This window comes from Macaca thibetana, chromosome 8 (genome assembly GCF_024542745.1).
Source record: "Macaca thibetana thibetana isolate TM-01 chromosome 8, ASM2454274v1, whole genome shotgun sequence".
Lineage (NCBI taxonomy): Eukaryota > Metazoa > Chordata > Mammalia > Primates > Cercopithecidae > Macaca > Macaca thibetana.
Genome location: NC_065585.1, coordinates 66,435,373 through 66,456,190, shown reverse-complemented (window position 1 = coordinate 66,456,190; position 20,818 = coordinate 66,435,373).

Sequence of the window (20,818 nt, the reverse complement as noted above, 5' to 3'; positions counted from 1 at the left end):
GTGAATTATAGCCACTTCTTGAGGAAGAAAAAGGGCTTTTAATAAGGCAATTATTTCAACTTTGTTCTTGATTTCCTTTCCTTCTGAGGTTAGGAGACCTCTTCTTTCATAGATACTTCCATGAGTATGAGCCGTTGCAAAGGCATACCGGCTATCAGTATAAATGTTAGCTTTCTTTCCCTTGGACAGCTCTAGGGCCTTGGTTAGTGCTATTAACTCAGCCTTCTGTGCAGACGTGCCAGGAGGTAGTGATTGTGCCCAAATGGTGTTGTGGCCATCTACTACCGCCGCTCCCCCGCCCTCCGGGTACCTGAGTCAAGGTAACTGCTGCCGTCTGTGTACCAGGTGTGATCCGCGTCTGGGAGTTCTTGGTCTTTAAGGTCTTCCTGTGTTCCATGGGTCTCAGCCAGTACTTGCCGACAATCATGTGGGCTTGGTTGGTCTTCTGGTACCGGCAGCAGCGTAGCAGGGTTTAGGGTGACCGGAGGGCCAAACTGGACGCGGTCCGTGTCCAGTAGGAGGGCCTGGTAGTGGGTTAGGCGTGCGTTGGTTATCCACTGGTCCGGGGGCTGCCGCACTATGGCCTCTAGAGCATGTGGGGTAATAACAGTCAGTGGCTGCCCAAGGGTTAACTTAGCAGAGTCCTTGACCAGCATAGCGGTGGCTGCCATGATACGAAGACACGGGGGCCAGCCGGCCGCCACAGGGTCCAGCTTTTTAGACAGGTATGCTACCGGTCTTTTCCAAGGCCCTAATTTTTGGGTCAAGACCCCTTTGGCAATCCCTTGCCTCTCGTCCAGGAAGAGGGTAAAGGGCTTTGAGGTGTCCGGTAACCCAAGGGCCGGGGCAGACAAGAGTGCTTGTTTTAGTGCCTCAAAAGCCAATTGATGCTCTGTCTGCCAGGTGAAAGGGGTGCTCTCCTTGGTGAGTGCATAAAGGGGGGCGGCCAGTTCAGCAAAACCGGGTATCCACAAGCGACAGAACCCAGCAGTTCCCAAGAATTCACGTACCTCCCTGGGATTTCGTGGTGGTGGAAGGCGAGCCACTGTCTCTATGCGCCCAGGGGTGAGCCACCTTTTCCCTTCACTCAGGATATACCCCAGATATGTTACCTTGGTCTGACAGAGCTGTGCCTTCTTGGTGGATGCCCAGTATCCTTTTTCACCCAGTGCCTGGAGTAGACGCCTGGTACCTTGTATACAGATTTCCTTTGTAGGAGCAGCCAAGAGGAGGTCATCCACATACTGGAGTAGAGTCACTTCTGGATTTTGGGTCCGGAAGTCGGTCAGGTCTCGATGAAGAGCCTCATCGAAGAGAGTGGGAGAGTTCTTGAATCCTTGGGGAAGCCGGGTCCAGGTCAATTGGCCCGAAATTCCTTTCTCAGGATCCTTCCACTCAAAGGCAAAGAGTTCTTGGCTTTGGGGGGCCAGAGGGGGACAGAAGAAAGCATCTTTTAAATCTAATACTGTATACCAGTTATAGCCTGGTTTTAAGGTGCTGAGTAAGTTGTAAGGATTGGGGACCGTGGGATGGATGTCCATGGTTCTTTTGTTAATTTTCTCTCAAGTCTTGGACAGGCCTGTAATCCTGAGTACCGGGCTTTTTTACTGGCAGAAGAGGAGTGTTCCAGGGCGAGCGACAAGGTTGCAACACTCCGAGTTCTAGAAATTTGTTAATGTGCTACTGAATTCCTATATGAGCCTCTCGGCTCATGGGATTTTGCTTGATAGACACGGGCACCGCCGTGGGCTTTAAATCAATTATGATTGGGGCTTGATACTTAGCTAGCCCGAGTCCTCCCGTTTCCGCCCAAGCTTGGGGAAAGTCTTGCAACCAAACATCGGGGAGGCTAGTGATGACCGGAGCGTCAAAAAGCCGATGCTCATCTTGCAGAGACACAGTTAAAATTTGGATGGGCTGACCGTCCCGATCTAATACTTGGGCCCCAGTCTCGGAGAAGTGGATTTGGGCTCCGAGCTTGGTCAGAAGATCTCGCCCTAGGAGGGGGTAGGGGCATTCAGGTACCACCAAGAAGGAATGTGTCACCATTCCTTGTCCAAGATTAACTGTCCGGTGGTTAGTCCACTTGTGCAATTTTCCCCCTGTTGCCCCCTGGACCCAGGATGTGCGGGAAGACAGGGGCCCATCTGTCTTTGTCAAAACTGAATGTTGGGCCCCTGTGTCCACCAAGAAGGTGGTGGGGTGCCCCCCTACAGAGAGAGTTAGCCGGGGCTCGGGGGGGGCTCCAGAGCCTTGACACCCCTATTCGCTATCTTCACCTAGGGTGAGGACAGCGGCAGGTTTCTTTTGGTCTTTAGGACGCTTGGGGCAATCTTTGATCCAATGTCCCCATTCTTTGCAGTAGGCACACTGGTCTTTTTCCACTTTTGGCCACCTCCGCTTCTCTCCCTCTCTCCCTGGTCCTTTCTCTCTCACAACTGCCGCCAGGATTTTTGCTAAATGCTTATCCTTCACTCGGTCCCTACGATCCTCTCGCTCCATCTGTTCCTTCGCTAACCTGGCTTCCCTTTCCTCAGGAGTTTCTCTCTTATTATACACTTTTTCTGCCTCCCTAACCAATTCCTGTAATCCATAGGTTTGGATTCCATCTAGTCTTTGGAGTTTTCCTTTGATATCTAATGCAGCTTGGTCTATGAATGCCATAGCTACGGTAGCCTTACGTTCTAGGGCCTCTGGGTCGAATGGGGTATACATTCGGAACCCTTCCAGAAGCCTTTCCATGAAGGCTGCCGGGCTTTCATCCCTTTCCTGAGTTATGGTCCTTACCTTGGCCAAATTTGTGGGGCGCTTTCCTGCCCCTTTGAGACCCGCCAACAGAGCCTGGCGATAGATTCGGAGACTCTTCCTACCTGGTGCCGTTTCATAGTCCCAGTCTGGGCGGGTGAGGGGAAATCCCTCGTCTATTTCATTGGGAAGTTGGGTTGGGAGGCCTCCTGGTCCTGGCACATTTTTCCGGGCCTCCAGGAGGACTCGCTGCCTTTCTTCAGTGGTTAGGAGGACCTGCAAGAGTTGCTGGCAATCATCCCAAGTGGGCTGGTGAGTGAGGAGAATGGATTCTATCAACGAGGTTAGGGCCTGGGGGTCTTGGGAAAAGGAAGGGTTATGGGTTTTCCAGTTGTAGAGGTCAGAGGCAGAGAAGGGCCAGTACTGGACCGTGCGATTGACAGTACGGAGGGGAAAAAGGGAGGATTGCCAAGTGGAAGGGGCATCTGGGTCCTCAGTCCGCCGCAAGCGGAGACGTGGAGGTGTCGGCGGCGGCGTCCGAGGGGTGAGCTTGGGCGGGGCTGGAGAAGGAGACAGAGTGGAGGGAGGGGCCAAGGGAGAAGTTGGAGAAAGGGTAGGGGCCGAGGCGGTAGAGGAAAGAGCTGGGGACAAGACAGGGGGCAAGGGTGAAGCGTAAGGTGGAGGTCCCAGAAGGGGGTTTTGAGGTGGAGGAGGCAGGGGGTCAAGAAGGAGGAGATCCCTCTGGGGTTCATCTGGGAGGACTGGCTTATGTGGGTCCGGATTCCGATTCTTTGGGGCTTCTAAGGCAAGGAGGGTAGATTGGGATGGGGAAGGGGAATGGAGGAAGGGTTTCACCCAAGAGGGAGGATTTCGGACCAGATCCTCCTAAATAATTATGTAGGCCACCTGGTCCGGGTGTCCGAGTGGCCCAGGATCTATCACTTTTGCTTTAACCTGCAAGATAATTGAGAGGTTAAATGTTCCGTCCTGGGGCCACTCCCCATGGAGGGTTGGCCATTCGGACGAGCAGAATGTTTTCCATCGTCCCTTACGGACTTCTACAGAGAGGTGGTGGGCTCGAGCCCGGACGTCAGGGAAGTGAGTCAGGGTTAGAGACAAAGGAGTCATCAACGTCTGTCCCATTTCGTCCACGTATAACAACGACAAAACGAAAGTAACAAAAATAAAGACCAGACAAGTAAGGAGAAGCCGCGCGGCCAGAGAGTGGCGCCACAAGATCACAAAATATTCAGACGGCAGGGGCGACCTGCCTACAGATTTAAGGAGGCTGACTGAGTCGTCAGCCTTCTCCCAGACTACCGCCAGGGCGTTCCCCGGGGCGTAAGTGGGAAGGTGCCGGACACGTCTGTCCCCCTTCCCCACTTAATTCAGAAGGAGTACTCCCCAGAGTTCAGAGTTAGCCGGCAAGACAGACAGAACAAAACGAAAGTACCTGGTGGGTCCGTTCAGTCAGCAGTCCGTGGCCCGGGCCAGATGGGTCTCCGCTGGATGGGTCGGGGGTCCTCGGACGACCCCACTTCCCGGCCAACGCAACAAATGTTGGAACCGAACTGTCGATTCCCTCCTGGGCAGGGGTCGCCGCGAAGGATCACCGACACGAGATTCACAGCAGAGAGTTATTTATTACTAGCGCGCTAGGGTCCTAAGCTCTAAGTTGGCCCTGGGACCCCGACTGCTTGTTACAGGCTGTTTATATAGGCAAACACAAGTTCAAACACAGCTTATGGCGTGAAATTCAAACAAAGCTTAAGGCGTGTGGTAATTGGGTCTAGCTATGGCCTGAGCAAGGTGTCTTGTTCTAATTGGTTAGAGCAGGACCTTATGAGGTTTTTTCCTGGAGTTGTTGATTCCGGGAACTTCGAGGCAGGGTGGGACCCCCGGAATTGGCAGGGTGGGACCCCATGAGGTTGTTTCCCGGAATTGGCAGGGTGGGACCCTATCAGGGTGGGTCCCTTTCGAGGCAGGGTAGGACCCTATCCAGAGCCACCTGGTGTTAATTTTTTTTTTTTTTTTAATATGAGGCCTAGTTTCTAAGTTTTATGAGGCCTAGTTTCACCTGATATGTCTACTCTTTTTCCTTTTTAGTTCTCATTTTTCTATAGTCATTTTTGATTTTTTGAGAGTGGGTGTGAATATTTGTGTGTGTGTTTAGTGTATACTATAGTGGCCATGAAAATAAAACAAAACAAAATATGGCTTTCAAGTGATACTAAATTGCCGTATATATATATAATAATAATCTTGAAACAGTAGGCTTCAATTTCTCTCATCCTGGCTTTTGTGTTTTGTTATTCTATCTTCTAATTTTACTTATTTTATAAACTCCAAAATACAGTACATGATAACATTTATTTAGTCAATGATTTTTAAAGGAGATTTAATAAGAAATAAACATCAGAAAATAAACAGCAAAATAAATCCAAAGCCATGTAAATTAAAAAGAGCAGTATGAAATCAAAGAAAGAGAAAACAGAAAAATGATAGAGAAAATCAATGAAACCAAAAACTAGTCCTTTCAGAAGATAAATAAAATTGATGAACTTCTAAGCAAGCCTCTAGGAAAAACCTAGAACTAACATCATACTTAATAATAAAAGACTGTATGATTTCCTACCACTCAGGAATAAGGTAAAGGTATATTTCAGACAAGGGGTTAGAGAAAAATAATCAGGATAATTATTCATAATATTAAATACCCTAAAATCTGTTTTCAGCTCATTTGCTGATCCAAATTACCTACATTAAAAATGATAGATGGATGATACAACATAGATAAATTCAGTTTGTTCTTGCTGTTTCAGAAATAACTAAAAATAATAATCCACTTTTAACAAAGTCATGATTTTAAAAGCGCTAGATAAAATGCTGTTATCTTACCTAAAATCTGATGCAAAAGCAGAGAAAACCATTTAGCTCCTCCTCTCGTTCCTTCTCTGTCTAAAACAAAGTGATTTAGTGAAACTGCAATGTCCTGAAAGAATTAAGACCTTGGTTTTACTATGAGCATCGGCATTAAATTTGATACCTAAGTATATAAGCTCATTTCTCTGGTTTCAGTTTTCTAATTTAAAATATAAAGAAGTTAGAGTAAATAGTGTTTGTAAAACTAAAGTCTCAGGCCCCTTAGTAATCAGTGGACATATTCCTCGTGACTTACAATTCCTACCTCAGAGTTTTACTCTTTTAAAAATATCAGCATTTTCATATTATCTATAAGATGCTTCACATCCCACAACAAACATGAATTTGAGAACTCATAGCTATATATGTATTTATGCCAAGCAGTATCTCATTAACTGAAATAGTTTGGCAAAAACAGTTTGTGGAATAATAAAATGTAAACAATGTCTTCCCACCAATTGAAAAATAACACATATCAAAACAAGCATTTTGTTTTGATATGCTTGTTTCACAGGAGTACTAGATAAAATTGTGAGAGAATTGAGCCTTCCCATATATTAGTATAGTCAATATAAATATGCCAAAGACAAAACTAATATATAATAATTCAGGATCGTTTTCAGCTTTTTCAGTTTTGAGACAAAATTGAATTTTAGCAAAAGAACCACATGTAACATATTAAAATTATCTGTCATTTATCACATGAGTATTATTAATCTGAGGTCCTCAATACAATTTTCATTTGTTTTATTAATTTGTCTTGGTAGTATAATTTTATTGGAACTTATAAGTATACTAATTTTATGTTTATAAATATTTAGAAAAGAAGATAAAAATTATTTAGGTCAACACCAAAGAAACTACAAGAAATTTGTTTGCTGCTTTAAATTTTCATAAATCATCTAATCTGAAAAACGTTGATTTAAATATTCTCTAAGATTATTTTCTTCTCTAAAGTACTATGACATTCACCTTTCCCTACATATATATCACATATAACCACTAGACGTCAGCAAGGCACTTCAATTAAATGTGATTTTCTTTATCCTCCTCCTGTTCTCCATGAAATGTAGGATTGGAAGAAGTCTGTTATATATATGCAATATATGTAAACTACCAACCTTTTATTCAAATACTCTAGGAAATTTTCTACAACTCTCCCTAATCTTTGCTTTATCTATGTTTTCATTATAACGCAACTCCATTCTTTTGCTTTATCTTTGTTATAACAGCACACACACACACATATACCCACTCACATGCCTCACTACCTATTTGTAATATTGTTGAGCTAAAAATTTAGTAGGTAACATGGAAATGATGGTTAAAAAATGAAATTTGTGTATATTTAATAGATTGACATTGATCAACCTGCTTTAGAAAAGTAAATCTACTAAGAGTGGAATGATGAAAGAAAAGAGGAAAGACTGAAAATAAAAATATTTAATATTTGCTGAACATTTACTATGTCCTGAGAACTTTTCTAATCATTTTTGTAAGTTATTTTTAATGCTTATAGGACTCCATGAGGAAGAAGATGTATTGGTCACTCCATTTTGTAGATGAAGAAAATTAGAGACTCAATCACGCCACTAATTAATAGCAAAGCCAGACTTTCCAGCCAAAATATCTGAATCTCATTTGTTATTTCCAGATCACTCTAGAGGTATGAAATAGTACAAAGTCAGATGAAGAGATCCGACATGAAGACAGTGGCAATGAGTTACAAAAAAAGAGGAATATGAGTTAGAAAGTTACTTGAGGTAAATCGAGAGGATGTTTTTACTGAACAATAAGACCTTACATTAAAGCGTGTATTAACTCAGAGAATTTCAGCTTAGATAGTTGAATGGATATGTTTGCCATTAATCAAAATGAAGAATTCAATAAGAAAAGTGGGTTTAAAATGGTGGTAGCTAATGAGCTTTGGTTTGGGTTTCTATAAAAGCATTCTGATTTAACAATTATTTAGTGAGTGCCTACTACGTGTCAGACACTCTTCTAGGCAACTGAAGTATATCAACTAACAAAAACAAAATTCCCTGTCCTTCTGGAGCTTACATTTTTACGGGAAGAGATGGACATAAAAAACAATCACCATAAATAAGTTTTAGATGGGGAGAAGCTGCATCTTCAAAGCCATTTGAAAGAACCAATCAAGTGGGGCTCTCCAGCAGTCATCTCCTGACAGAAACCTCAATTCCAACTGTTCATGCATAAAATTATCTTCACAAAAGCTAAATGTTCTATCAACATTTTAGTTGATAGAAGATGACAAAGTTCTCTTAAAACTAGAAAAATGTGACCGGGTGCGGTGGCTCACAGCACTTTGGGAGACTGAGGTGGGCCGATCATGAGGTCAGGAGAACGAGACCATCCTGGCTACCATGGTGAAACCCCATCTGTAGTAAAAATACAAAAATACAAAAAAAAAAAAAAAGCCAGGTGTGGTGGCAGCACTTGTAGTACCAGGTACTTGGGAGGCTGAGGCAGGAGAATGGCGTGAACCCAGCAGGTGGAGCTTGCAGTGAGCTGAGATGGCGCCACTGCACTCCAGCCTGGGCAACAAAGATATATTCCATCTAAAAAAAAAAAAAAAAAAATTAAAAAACTGTAAAGCAGGACACAGTGAATTCGTTGGGAATTGTAGGGGATAGGCCGAATACAATGTTAAGTAGTAGTATCAATTTTAAAAATTAAATGACACATACCAACCAATGTTCTATGCCAGGACCATTCTATAAAATATAACACCACATAGGCATTTTCAAATTTTCCAGTAGCCACATTAAAAATATAAAATTTTTTAAAAAGTGAAATAGATTGAATAGTATATTTTATTTAAATCAGTAAGTTTAAAATATTATTTTAATATGTACTCAATGTAAGGATACAATAACTTCTTTTTTATATCATCTTAAAAATCCAGTATTTTACAATGACACTTTCAAAAGTTTTTAAGCTCTTATATAAAAAATGCATTCCAACAGTCCCACTTCCCTGATCCTTCTGTCATTTCTTCAATAACTTTCCAAGAAAGTTCTAACATTTATACTTATTAAATATAGGCCATTAATTCCAATATTCAATGAGCCATTTAAGCAAACAATTAAAATCAGTTCTAGACATTCCTACCAAAATATTGAATCTTAAATTATGAATGAGTAGCCATCTGTCAATGAATTTTTCCCATCCATTCTTATATTTTATAACCCTGTTAGTCTAATAGCGCCTTTGGATCCACTGCTACATATGATCCCTATTCTCTGTTCATGGATCTTCCAATTCTATCGGCATATCACTACTTCTTCCTCAAACAGAATTTCTCAGTTCTAATGTTGTATATCTAACGAAGGCCAGTGAAGGCGAGTTTTCTGAAGGATAGTATCATTGTGTTAGGAACTTGCTTCTAGTAACATGCTTTCATGTTCTCCAGGCGAAGGAAAGCTGTTATCCTCTAACAAAGTAAAAATGGCTGCTTTGTGGTGGCTGAATCCCATATGAGGTTACAGGTTAACATCTTCCCTTCTCAGGACCTAATTTTGACATAGAAAGCCTGTAGAAGCTGTGTAGCAGGACAAGCGGCAGACAAAACTCCTCAGACACCGAGTTAAAGAAAGAAGGGGTTTATTCGGCCGGGGGCTTGGGCAAAATTTCTGTCTCAAGAGCCAAGCTCCCTGAATGAGCAATTTCTGTCCCTTTTAAGGGCTCACAACTCTAAGGGGGTGCACGTGAGAGGGTCCTGACTGATTGAGCAAGCAGGGGCTACGTGACTGGCGGCTGTGTGCACCGGTGATTAGATGGAACAAAACAAGATAGGGATTTTCACAGTACATTTCTATACAATGTCTGTAATCTGTAGATAACAGAACCAATTAGGTCAGGGGTCGATCTTTAACTACCAGGCCCAGGGTGCGGCGCCGGGCTGTCTGCCTGTGGCTTTCATTTCTGCCTTTTAGTTTTTACGTCCTTTCTTTGGAAGCAGAAATTGGGCATAAGACAATATGAGGGGTGTTCTCCTCCCTTAGCTGTACATTTAGTCTTCTTTTCATCTCTGCTAGTTTTATAAGATAACTCTGAGCCTAATTTTTAGCATAATAGGGCGCTATGACCGGAGGAAATGGAGTCATCTTTAATGCTGTGAGTATACCCTCTGGCTTTTTGAGCAATTAAAATTGGCAATTAACTGGCCTAATTTGAGTATGGTGGGGGAAGGGCTGGGGAGGAGCTGCGTCTTCATTGTCATTTAAAAGAGCCAACCTAGATGGAACAAGATGGTAAGTGGGGCTCTCCAGCAGTCATCTCCTGACAGAAACCTCAATTCCAACTGTTCATGCATGAAATTATCTTCACAAAAGCTACGGAAATCTGAACAAACAAGCAAAACTGTAAAACCACCTTGGACAACAAAGACATGTAAATCTATACTTGGACAATAGGGGGATTGATTCTCTGTGACTATGATACCACTTCCCCTGAGCCATTATGGTACCATATGTAGAAAGTCCCCTTGTACTTATGGTTTCTACACTAGAAAACGTGAGCTGGAGATAGGCTTTCTCACCATCCTGGTCCCTCTGCCAGAGACTGGTTCTTGCATTAACCTATGGGAAGCATGCAAAAACTGACAGAGCTGAACCATCTGAGGCCAGCTAGGCATGAAGAGGGAAGGCAGGGCTAGCAGTTGCCAGTGCACAAAATTTGACAGTTACTCTTTATACTTGCCAGAAGAGATGCCACAACAGAGAGATATTTAGGGGCACCATGCTGCAGGAAGCATGGTCCACAGGTCCCCTGGACTTGAGGACCTGGCTAGCTCTCCCACATGGCCCAGGTACCCTCCATTGATCTCCCATGGACACATCCTGGTAAGACATTGCATGAGCAGCAGAAACATCACAAGACTTACCTGTAACCGGGGCTTAGGGTCCTTTAAGTGCTAAATAGAATGTGACAGTCAGCTCAGAATTTGTAAACAAGTCCATTAAAATACAAAAGTCACAAATTCAGACCACAGAGACTGGAATACATACCTGATTCATCAATGCATGAGCAGAGATGAACATTTGCAAGGAATACGAAAAGCCTAGAAGAGATAGCCTAACCAAATGGACAAAACAAAGAATGAGCAACTGAACAAAAGACAGACAGATTAATGCACTGGCAGACAAAGTATTCAAAGTGGTTGTTTTAAGGAGACTCAGTGAACTTAAAAAAAAAAAAAAAACACACAGAAAAACAATTCAGAAATTTAGCAGAGAAATTTAAAAGAGATACTGAAATATAAAAGAAATCCAGAAGCATTAAAGAACAATAAGCCAAATGAAAATGCAATAGAGAAAGGCAACAGCAGAACTGATAAAACAGAAGAAAGAATTTGTGACTTTGAACACAGACTTTGTGAAAATACAGTCAGTGGAGAATAAAAGAAAAAAAGAATGAGAGAGAATGAAGAAAATGTATAAGACCTATGGGACACCATCAAAAAGCATAATTCTATGTGTCATTGTCTTTTAAAAAGTACTAGAGAATGAAAAGGGTGAATAGCTTATTCAAGGAAATGAGATAACTTCCCAAACTTAGAAAGAAATACAAATATCCAGATACAAAATGTCAAAAGTCACCAGTCATACTTAATCCAAATAAGATAACATTAAGACATATTATAATCAAATTCTCAAAGATTAAAGACAGAGAGAATTCAGAAAGTAGCAAGAGACAAAAAGCAAATGACATATATAAAGGAATTCCAATATGTATGGCAGTAGACTTCTCAGAAGAAACCTTACAGGCGAGGAAAGAGGGAGATGATAAACTCAAGATGCTGAAGGAAAAAAGCAACCTCTCAACTAAGAATACTGTGTCCAGCAGAGCTATACTTCAGAAATAAAGGTGAGATAAATACATTTCCAGACAAAATTTAAGGGAATAGGTTGCAACTTGACCTGCCTTACGAGAAATGCTAAAGGAAATTCTTTGAACTGAAAGAAAAGGACACTGATGTGTCATGCAAAAGCATCATCCAAAGGTACAAAACCCATAAGTAAAAGTAAGTATCCAAATACAGAATACCCTAACATGGTAAACCACTTATATCTTTAGTAGAGAGATTAAAAGAAAAATAATAATAGCTACAATAACTTGGTAAGAGATAAGAAATATAAAAAGATGTAAATTAGACATCAAAAACTCAAAATGCAGGGAGCAAGAGTGTTTAAGGCAGAGTGTTTTTGTTTCATTTTCTTAACAAATTAAGTTGTTAATCAGTCTTAAGTCACCAGTAAACTATAAGATGTTCTTCATAAGCCTCATGGTAACCACAAAACAAATACGTTTAATAGATACACTAAAAATAAAAAGCTAGTCAAAACATACAAGGAAAATTACTTAGCCACAAAGGAAGACAGTAAGTAAAAAAGAAAGAATCTACAAGACATCTACAAAACTAGTAACAATATGTCAGTACCACGTCCTTCCCTATCAACAATTACTTTGAACTAAATGAGTTAAATTCTTCAACTAAAAGATATAGAGTGGCAGGGCCGGGCGCGGTGGCTCACGCCTGTAATCCCAGCACTTTGGGAGGCCGAGGGGGGCGGATCACAAGGTCAGGATATCGAGACCACGGTGAAACCCCCTCTCTACTAAAAATACAAAAAATTAGCCGGGCGCGGTTGTGGGCGCCTGTAGTCCCAGCTACTCGGGAGGCTGAGGCAGGAGAATGGCGTGAACCCAGGAGGCGGAGCTTGCAGTGAGCCGAGATCGCGCCACTGCACTTCAGCCTGGGCGACAGAGCGAGACTCCGTCTCAAAAAAAAAAAAAAAAAAAAAAAAAAAAAAGATATAGAGTGGCTAAATGGCCTTTCTTAAAAAGCCAAGATTCAATTACATGCTCATATGCTAACTATACAAGAGACTCACTTCACCAGAAAGTGAACAGATGGGAAAAAAATATTCTGTGCAAAGAAAACAAAAAAAAAGCAAGATTAAATATTCTTTCTTTAAATAAAATAAACTACAAGTCAAAAACTATAAAAATAGACAAACACGGCAATTAATATAAGAATAAAGGGGGGTCAATAAGAGTATATCACAACTATAAATATACATTCACCCAACACTGAAGCACCTAATCATATAAAAGCAAACATAAATAGATCTAAAAGAAGAGATAGAGTAATACAATAACATCATAAGACTTCCTACTTTACAACATCATCCACACAGAAAATTGGCAAGATAGTATCAGTTGTAAAACTCACTCTGGACCAACTTGACCTAATAGACATTTATAGAGCATTCTATCCAACAGCGGCAGAATTCACATTTTTCTAAATTGCACATGGAGTATCCTCAAAATAGATCATATATTAGGCCATGAAATTAGTCTTAAAATTTTTTTTTAAAAATCAAAATCCTAACAAGGGTATTTTTAAATTGTAATGGTGAAAAAGTAGAAATCAACAATAGGAGGGACTTCGGAAACCATACAAATACATAAAAATTAAATAACATGCCCTAAACAACCAATGGGTCAATAAAGACACTAAAAGAGAAACTGTAAAATTTTTTAGATAAATAAAAATGAGCACACAACATACCAAAACTTATAGGATACAGAAAAATAAGTTCTAAGAAGGAAGTTTATAGCAATAAACACAAAAACAACAACAAAAATCGCAAATAAACAACCTAATGTTGTATCTCAACAAACTTGAAAACAAAAAGTAAACCCAAAATTACTAGAATAAATAATAAAACTTAAAAAGGAATACAAAAGATCAACAAAACAGAGTTGATATTTTGAGAAAAACAAAATTGAAACACCTTTAGTTAGACTAAGAAAAAAAAGAAGACTCAAACAAAATCAGGGACATTAAAGGAGACATTACAACTGATACCACAGAAATACAAAAAAATTATAAGATGCTAAGCAGTTATGTGCCAACAAACTGTAAAACCGAGAAAAAATGGATAAACCTCTCAACACAAATAATCTACCATGACAGAATTTTAAAAAAAAGAAAATCTGAACAGGTCAATAATGAGTAAAGAGATTGAAGCAGTAGTAAAAAAGTCTCTCATCAACCAAAATTCCAAGATCTGACTGGCTTCACTGCTAAATCCTACAAAATATCTGAAGAGTAACAAATACTAGTTATTCACAAAATAGTCCAAAAACTTGAAAAGGAAAAAATTCTTCCAAACTCATTCAACAAGGCATTATCCTGATACCAAAACCAGACAGGGATACAGCAACAAAATTATTGGCCAATATTCCTGAGAAATATGGATGCAAAAAAATTCTCAAAAAAATTATATGCAATCAGAATTTAATAGCACATTTAAAAGATCATTTACAATAATCAAGTGGGATTTGTCCCAGGTGTGCAAGGCTGGCCTTACATATACAAATCAATAAATGTGATACATCACCTTAACAGGAAGAAAACCATAAAATCATTTCAATAGACACTGAGAAAGTATATGACAAAATTAAACAGAACTTCATGATAAAAACTCTCAAAAAATTAAACATAGAAGGAATTTGCCTCAATATAATAAAGGTTATATATGACAGACCAACAGCCAACATTATACTAAACAGGGAAAAGTTGAAAGCCTTTCCACTAAAATCTGGAAGAGGACAAGAATGCTCATTTTCACCATTTTTATTCAACATAGTACTGGAAGTCCTAGCCAGAACAATTGACAAGAGAAAAAATAAACATAAATAAACAAAATAAAATAACATAAAGATAAATAAAACAAAACAAAATAAACAAATAAAAGACATCCAAAATGGGAAGAAGGAAGTCAAATTCTCCCTATTTGTAGACATGATCTTATATATAGAAAACCCTTAAAAATATATAACTAATAAATACAGTAAAGTGGCAGCATACAAAATCAACATGCAAAAATTAGCAGCATTTCTCTTAGCTAATAAAAAACTACCTGAAAAAGAAATCAAGAAAATCTTATTTGCAATAGCTACAAAAAATAAAATGTCTAGGAATACATTTATCCAAGAAGGTGAAAGATCTCCACCATAAAAACTATAAAGGATTAATGAAAGAAATTGAAGAGGATGCAAATAAATAGAAAGACATCTTGTGTTCATGGTCTGGGAGAATTATTATTGTTAAAACATCTGTAACTACCCAAATATATCTGCAGATTCAGTGCAATCTCTATTAAATTCTATTGTCAGTTTTTACAGAAATAGAAAAAAAAAGAAAATTCTAAAACTCATATGGAACCACAAAATACCGCAAATAGCCAAAGCAATCTTTAATAGAATAAACAAAGCTGGAGGCATCGCACTACCTGATTTCAAAATATACTAACATATACTACAAAGGTATAGTAACTAACACAACATCATACAGGCATAAAAGCAGACACATAAGCCAGTGAAAGAAAGTAGAGAACCCTAAAATAAATCCATGCGTTTATACAGCCCAATGACTTACAACAATGGTGCTAAGAATATACAATGGAGAAAGGACAGTTTCTTTGATGGATGATGCTTGGAAACTGGATATGCACATGCAAAGAATGAAACTACATTCCCATTTCTCATCATGTACAAAAACCAGTGCAAAATGAATTAAAGACTTAATTGTAAGACCAATAACTATAAAACTATTAGAATAAAACATAGTGAAAATGTTACATGACATCAGTCTGGCAAGGATTATTTTACACAAGATGTCAAAAGTACAAACAACAAAAGCAAAAATAAACAGAAGGATTGCATCACATTAAAAGCTTCTGCAAAGCAAAGAAAACAACAGAATGAAGAGACAAGCTAGATAATGTGGGGAAATAATTGCAAATTATACATCTAAAAATGAGTTAATATCCAGAATTTCTTAGGAACCCAAACAACTCAAAAGCAGTAATCATCATCATCATCATCATTATCTGTATATGAAATGAACAAAAGACCTGAACATATGTTCTCCAAAGAAGACATACAAATGGCTCACAGGTATATGAAGAAATACTCAACATCACTAACCATCAGGGAAACGCATATCAAAACCACAGTGGGATATCACCTCACCCCAGTTAGAATGACTACTATCAAAAAATTTAAAACTAGCAAATGCTGAAGAGGATGTATGAAAAAAAGAACTCTTGTGTAGTTTGGGGAATGTAAATTAGTACAAACATTATAGAAAATAGTATGGAGGGTCCTCAGAAATTCTAAAATAGACCTAGATATAAGACAGCAACCCATCTTATGGGTATATACCTAAAGGAAATAAAACCAGTATGTTGAAGAGAAATCTGTACTTTCATGCTTAGTGCAGCACTATTCACAATAGTAAATATATGAAACCAATGTAAATGCCCATCAATGGATGAGTAAACAGAGGAAATGTCATATATACACACACACACACACACACATATATACACATATATACATACATACACATACACACACACACACACACAACAGAATATATTTAGCCATAAAAAGATGAATTCCTGTAATTTTGCAACAGCATGGATGAGCCTGGAGGACATGTTAAGTAAAATAAGCCAGACACAGAAAGAAATACTCCATGTTCTCATTCATATATGGAATCTAAAAGTTTGATCCCATAGTCAAGTTGAGAATAGAATAATGATTACCAAAGACTGGGAAGAACAGAGGGAGAAGGATATGGGGAGAGGCTAGTCAACAGATACAGTATTATAGTTATGATGAATATGTTCTCATATCTTATTGGACAGTAGGGTAACTATAGTTAACAATAATGCATTGTATTTTTCCCATAGCTAGAAGACTTTGAATGTTCTCACAAAAAAGAAATAATAAATGTTTAAGGTGATAAAGTACCATGACTTGATTATATAGTATGTACATTTATCAAAACATCACACAGTACCCCATAAATAGGCTAATTATTATTCCTCAACAAAAAAGAACGAACCTACTTCACAATCATAATTATCATCTTTCTTACATCTGTTGCATGCAATAGACACCATTCTCCAAATAAATTAACTTCGTCCTCTACCTCATCACAGGTAGTCATAGGTAAAATGTTTAGTAATTGCCATGCCAATTTATCTTTTTGTTCATAATGTTGTCTTAGCCAGGTAACATGGAAGCTGAGCCTGAAGATAAGCTTAAATGCTAATGCTCTAGTTTGTAGTATCTCAAGTGTGGTCTGCCCAACAGGTCCATCTGCATTGCCTTGGAACTTGTAAAGATGGCAAGGTCTTGGGCCCCACATAAGACATACTGAATCAGAATGTCTAAGGACAAGCCTTGATATGGGTATTTTAAAAGCTCTTCAGGTGATTCTTACATTGCTAAAACAGGAGGGATAGTGTTTTATAGGATGATACAGTTTTAGGACAGTTAAAGTAATGGAGAGCTGAGGCAGGGAGGGAGAGGAAGCAATATAAAGCTGCACAATAAGATCAGCCAGTTGTTTTGTCTGCAAAATACAGCTCCAGACAAGCTTTACGGAAACCCTAATCCATTGAAAGCATTAAAAACTTCTCTCCTTTTTCTCTCACTGCTCAAACTTGACCCCAAGATTTATTTTTTCCACTGCACATCAGGTCCCTTCATGTGGCTCTATGAAAAGTATACCCCATTCCCTAAGTGAGAAAGTAGTAGGAGGGGCAAAACATATAATATGCTCTGCAATTTTTCGGAGTACATCCAAGCAAGTTTCCTTATTTGTACATTTTATTTTTTCGTTTTATTTTTGAAAAAAGACGAGAATTTTATAAAATGAAATAAAAAGGTATTCTTTTGTTTTTCTGGAGACAGAGCCTCATTCTATCCCCCAGACTGGAGTAGAGTGGCATGATCTCAGTTGAGTGATCACTGCAACCTCCACCTCCCAGGTTCAAGCGATTCTCATGCCTCAGCCTCCCGAGTAGCTGGGATTACATTCCTTTGTTTTTCTGGAGACAGAGTCTCATTCTATCCCCCAGACTGGAGTAGAGTGGTGTGACCCTCAGTTGTGTGATCACTGCAACCTCCACCTCCCAGGTTCAAGTGATTCTCATGCCTCAGCCTCCCAAGTAGCTGGGATTACAGGCACGTGCCACCATGTCCAGCCAATTTTTGTATTTTTAGACAGGGTTTCACCATGTTGGCCAGACTGATCTCGAACTTCTGATCTCAGGTGATCTCGCCTCCCAAAGTGCTGGGATTACAGGCGTGAGCCACCACGCCTGGCTGACATTCTTTTGTAAATGACGGTCTTGCATCTCTCCTAGATTGAGTGTCAGTAATTGACTTTTGTTACTTTCCCCTTATGCAAATACGTACTCCAGTGAACCTTGAAAGGCAAATTCCAGCTCTCAATTTCTATTTGCATATTTTTACCTGGAAATGAAAGTAAAACTATTGCCCCTTAAATTTTAGCTTTCATTGTTAAAAGTTTTCTTCACTGCCTTCAAAATTCCTTCAGGAACTTGTGGAGAATGGGGGTCGGCAAATCTATTACAAGCTTTGTGTATCTTTGCTGAGCATGTGAAAAGCTGAAGAAGCCAAGATGGTTGCAGAGACCTCTCATTACCTATATTATATGTCATGAATTCTTCCTTCAAAGGAGTTCTTACACTTGCTCCTTCTCTTCCTTTCCCACAGTCACCTGTCAAGCAGAAATCCTGATCATCACCCCGCCTGGATTAATGCAAATGTCTTTCTACTCAGAGCTCTAGCACTAAACTCACCACCTCCATTTCCAATTCTTCCACTGTCCAGCTGAGAACAATTTTGAAGAATTGGTACTTACTACATTGAAAAAAATTTTGACATTCTTTAGCTTAGTTTCAAAAACCTCATTTTAGATGACCCTGCTTTACCACCTATTGCCTATTTTGCAAATCTGCTCTAGTCAATAAGTCAGATGATTCTTCAATGTTTTTCTCTAAAACACAGGCTATTAATATATTCATAGCATGATTCCAGAGGATAAATATGGTTATCTGAACTTGCTATAGCACTTTAGTTAAGAAACTAGGCTTGCAAACGAGGTAGAAACAAAAGACAAAATCTGAAGAAAGCTATACCACTGATAGAAAAATTAAGTGCTTCAATGCTAGGGTAGTGTCATCAGTTAATTGTGAATCCTTTCTATTCAGGCACTTGGATTCCTCTCCTCTCCTATCCTCTCCTTTCCTCTCCTGTCCTCTCCTCTCCTTTCGTCAGTGGTTGTTTGTGAACCTGGGGGGATAAAGAAAGATTTTTCCTTTGTAAGTGACAAGCAAAATGCCAACTTGGGCCATCTGGTACCTACACAATTAATTTTAAATACCAATCAAGCTAAATTCAGCCTGGACCATAAATGCAGATGGGTTTACTGCCCAAGAGTTATAGTTTCACGAATCAAATGAAAATGGGACTTTGCCTTTGTTGCAAGTGGATCAAGTTTTAAAACATGCTACTAAGAGTTACTGAAAAAAAATGTATTTTACTAGTGAGCATATGGTTTTATTTACTATTACTCTTTCATCCCTAAATAGTTATATTCAATATTCATTTTGAAATTGGTACGAAGCCATGACAAAGAGTCCTAAGTATTTGGCAGCACAAAGCTGCATGATTTATCAATATTTGGTAAAACAGAAACAACTATTATACAGACCAGATGGTCTTTGCATATGAAATAATATGCAATGGATATCATTTATATATAAATTATAGGGCGAGAACTAAGAGTATAAACAATGCTTTAAGAGCATAGCAGAAGAATGATTTTCTATTTATCCCTCTGTTTCTGACTCACAGGGACCTAAGCAATCTTCAGCTGCCTTAATGTAAATATCCAGGAAGAATAGATCATAAAAATTACTACAAAAGTATAGATAATAGACCTAATGATGGATATTAAAGATTATCTGATCTCTCAGTTGTAGAGATTACAAAACTGAAGTACAGAAACTTTAAATATTGAGTTGTGCATTTGCAGGTCTGTGGGTTCCGAGTGGGTATGCTCACTCTTTTTGCCAACCATCCTACTCATGCTTCCTCTTTAGATAGAGTGCTAAGGTTAATATATTATAAATATTCACAAAGTGGTAACAACTGATTATGTACAACACCAAAGACATAAAGACAGAAAAACATATACATCATCTGGTTGGTACAGAAGGTAAATAAGGACAAAAATTAAAAGACCACCCTTTTAGAGTAGAATAGACTTGAGATGGCAACAAGGTAATGTCACCATTATTACTTAAGTCAGCGACACTCTGTCCAAATGTGTTAATAGCTAGGGAGAGCTAGTAGAAGCAAATTTAATAGATGATCTCTTTAGAGGTCAGGTCTGAGTTTAATATTGCCAATGTTCTAAAATTTTCACTTACATACATACAGGAATAAATTATGTGTGTTTTACTTGTAAGAATAACAACAATTATTTAAATTTTTATCTGAAATGACAATAATTTTTGTCTAAAATTTGGAACACCAAGCTCACTTGCACAACTCTCTGAAGAATAAAGATGAACATAATTCATCCAAAAAGTATTCAAAATCACATTCCTAATGTAATTTTAAAAGTCCAAGCTATAATAAATAAAATATCTTTCATTTAAAATCCTAGAAAAGAAATTTAAACTGGATTAAACATGTTTAAAAACCAGACAGAATATTTTTCAAAAAATATACAAACTCTCATTTAAGGCGCTGATATTAATACGTTGTACAGATGCTTATTCTCTTTCAAATCCAAAATCTAAAAAAGGCAACCAAAGAAAAAACATTCCATTACAATGAAAGGGAAATTATAAGCTAGTAAGGAAAAGCAAAACATAAATCTAAATGCAAGAACAATATATGCATCCCTACTTCAAATAAATACATGAAATATATATCTCTTCCCTTATTAATAAAATAATTTTTAAAACTGTGGAGACTTCCACACAAAGATATCTGAGGGAAGACATCTTTATTCCCTCAATTTGTGCAAACTAAAAACAATAAAAAAGAAAAATAGACAAGAAACTTTTTTTGAATGAAACCAAAAGACAATCTTAACACTACACTGCAGCCTGTGAACAACAGCTGCCAAATACAGTTAGGGCAACAAAAATATAAATGGGGAACAAGCTCTAGAGATATTTTATGTGACCGAAGTTAAGTCGCTATCTGCTTAAAATCG